This window comes from Engystomops pustulosus, chromosome 3 (genome assembly GCF_040894005.1).
Source record: "Engystomops pustulosus chromosome 3, aEngPut4.maternal, whole genome shotgun sequence".
Lineage (NCBI taxonomy): Eukaryota > Metazoa > Chordata > Amphibia > Anura > Leptodactylidae > Engystomops > Engystomops pustulosus.
Genome location: NC_092413.1, coordinates 189,515,365 through 189,518,765, shown reverse-complemented (window position 1 = coordinate 189,518,765; position 3,401 = coordinate 189,515,365). Strand labels below are relative to the sequence as shown.

At 44.5% G+C, this 3,401-nt stretch overlaps 1 long non-coding RNA gene across 1 annotated transcript; it reads left to right on the top strand.

Moving 5' to 3' along the window:
* The first annotated feature begins 766 nt into the window (after positions 1-766).
* On the top strand, positions 767-2,017 carry LOC140120671 (uncharacterized). Its single transcript, XR_011853937.1, has 3 exons — positions 767-846; positions 958-1,042; positions 1,742-2,017. It is a non-coding gene; the product is annotated as an uncharacterized lncRNA (long non-coding RNA).
* The last annotated feature ends 1,384 nt before the right edge of the window (positions 2,018-3,401 follow it).

Here is a 3,401-nt window from a genome sequence, read left to right as displayed (position 1 = left end):
GTTCAGAGCTAGTGATGCAATTTTACATATAGCAAAAAAATATATAAAGGAAGCTCACCTCTGTGGGCTGCACATCTTGGAAAGCGAAAAACAGTTCCGGGTATACACTCAGATAGGACTTAATGAACAGCAGAGCTTTGCCTGCTTCCTATGACCCAATAGCACCCATACTAGACGCTATATATGGTTTTCTTCTCCTATTATCATTTTTTGCATACTTACCATCCGATTCCTCACCGGCTGTGATACCTCATGTGGGTATCTTGGCCCCTTTTCCAAATCCCTTCTTTCTATATAGGCACATGGGATTAATTGCAATCTTATAAACATGCTCGTTCTTTCTGTATTCCCATATGCATTTATGGGTCTCTAAGCGCATCACATCACATCCTTACATACTTTACTTACCAGGTACTTAGTCCCCAGAGACGTCCACTATTTGTCCGGTGTGGGCATTGTCTGCCCTCCCCGTTTTGACCTCAGGGAACGTCTCTGCGCATGCGCCGCCGGCTCGCCCGGGAGACCTCGTGAGCAATGTCTTTTGACATGCGCGCTCGGTCCTCTGGGCGGGCCACTGCGGAAGGGCGCCGTTTCCCTGCCCTCTCCGCTCTTTTCTGGCGCATGCGCACACCGCGCGCCCGCTACCGGCCGCACCGCTCCACCAATGAGGGTGGCGGTCGAGCAGACGCCGAGTGTTAGGGGGTGGTACCAACACCACATGTGAAGCGCATAAATTGCAAGCCGCACGCCAGATCAGTTAGTGCCCACTGGTCATCCGCTGCGTACGGGGCTTTGCGCACAGGCACCCCCGCAGCACCTGTCCACTGTCTCAGCTATCTCCCTCAGGTAAGACTTTCATCTAGTGGGGTCAGTACACATTTGTACCCATATGCCCACATCTCCCTGATAATTGTTTTTGCTGCAGATTCACTTTCTTTATCACCTCTTCCTCACTAGGATGGTCACGGTTATATGTACACACTATGCCTAGTGAGTAAGGGAGCCAGCATTACCCCAGCACCATTTATCTAAGCAGTGCAAGGTAAGAGCACATTACTTACACTCTATGTCTATAGACACATTAGAGACCTTTTATATGTCACTTGAGGTATCAAATTATACCCTGTGGTTTTTTCTCTATTAGGGTTTTTTCCACACGCGGACCGCATTATCCCCTGATGAGCCCTAAAGGGTGAAACAGGCCCTGTCGGGATTTGGTTACGCAATTACCCTTATGACACACTTTGTATTACTCGTCCTTAGAGACGCTTTATTGACTGGGACGTTATCTCTAAGACTAGGTCCATTTACAGGGCCAGTTATCTAGGGTAAGGTTCCGGTCGGGGCTCGTGGTCAATTAGGGCCACAACCCCGAGGTTAGGTTTACAGGGTGTTCTAGATCTCTACCTAGGGCATTAACAGGGAGAGCTATAGCTATTTTTTGACCTATATCTCCTATGCCTGGAGTCACAACACCTTGTTCCTTCCTCCTTCTTTTTCTACACTCTGACCTAGGGTGCACATATACATTCCACTGACCCTCTTGGTTCCCTCCACTGAGGAACAACTTAATATCTGAGTGTATACCCGGAACTGTTTTTCGCTTTCCAAGATGTGCAGCCCACAGAGGTGAGCTTCCTTTATATATTTTTTTGCTATATGTAAAATTGCATCACTAGCTCTGAACCGTAAGGAGACCACCAGGCTCACACTTGCTTCGCTTTCTGTGTTTTCTTCTCAGATGGGCACCGTGCGTCCAAGTAACTTCTTTGAAGATAGATTACTGTATGTTCACTTTTAAACGATTCCAGTAAAACCTCAAAATAGATAAGTCGAGAGTGTCAGGAAACACTAATATTGTGGCGCCAACACTTCATAAATGCAGGCGCAAGAGGTGCAGAAAGGAACAAAAATAAACACCGCCAGTCTCTTGTTTGAAAGGCCATAATAAATGACCCCCTATATCTTCCTGTAGATGTCCGGTGGCATTGTGGAACCATAACTTATCTTTCCAGAAAATAGACCGTATTTACTACAATGTAATGGTGTCCCTGCTATGTATTTTTGTTTTACCATCAAATTCTCCAGTGTTTTCTTTGGGAAAATCTTCCAGGAATATCCACTGTGGCTCCCAGCACCGAGCAAATGCATATCTTGTTCTCACTTCTCCACATTCCACACCCCTCCAGTCTGGTGCCTGCAAATATGTGCCCAAACGGGAGACGCTACTATTACCATCAAGAACACCCTTCCCTTCCAACTATGATAATAATCTTTTTTATAGATCAAAAAGCATAATGAATTTCTCTTTACATTTTTGCGCTCACAATAGTGAAGTCTTAAAGGGGTTGTCCACTTTTAGCAATAAGTGATATGGGTTGTTTAAGGAAAAGTTAAACAATTTTCCAATATACTTTCTGTATCAATTCCTCATGGTTTTCTAGATCTCTGCTTGCTGTCCTGCTATAGAAAACTTCTATGATTACTTCCAGTGGATAGAAATCGGTTCCTGATGATGGACACACAAGTGCACGAGATGTTATACTCACAGGGAGAGATTTATCAAAATTGTCGGAGCAGAGAACTGTTCTAGTTGTCCATGGTAACCAATCAGAGCTCAGCTTTCATTTTTCCACTGCTGTTTGTAAAATTAAAGCTAGGCTTTGATTGGTTTCCATTTCTGATAAATCTCCCCCACAGAGAGTAATTACAGCGATGTGATAATAGCAGCTTGTACACCTCGGTGGTGCAACTTGCTCATTTGCATATCTTATAAAGTAAAATTTCTCCTAAATGCGGCCATTGCAAGTTATAATAAAAGAAGATCAGTGCACCCAGGGACGGGACGGGGAGCTGAGTTGTAATCTGTTGGTAGATGTCCTTTAAAGGAAACCTACCATTTCAAATGGTAGGTTTAAGCTGTAAACACCGAGCACCAGCTCAGGGTGAGCTGGTGCCGGTGCTTAGTTTCGTTAGTGTTAAAACCGCGGTATCGCGGTTTTAACACTTTTTAAACTTTATAGCATAAAGGCAGCGGCTTCTGCTATAAAGTTTAAAAAGTGTTAAAACCGCGATACCGCGGTTTTAACACTAACGAAACTAAGCACCGGCACCAGCTCACCCTGAGCTGGTGCTTGGTACATACAGCTTACACCGACGATCTGAAATGGTAGGTTTCCTTTAACTGCAAATCTCCAGGCTCAATATGCCAGTGTTATTCTCTGTAAAGTAGCATCCAGCGGTCATTGGCACAATTTCTATGGAGGTATAAGTGATACTTGGATGGGGTAGGATCTTATAAACTACTGTAAGTATTGTATTACACTTCTTCTCAAAGCATCCAATTAATGGGGAGTGTCAAGAAAACTCCCAAAGTTTTGTAAACTGTGTACTGTGTACAG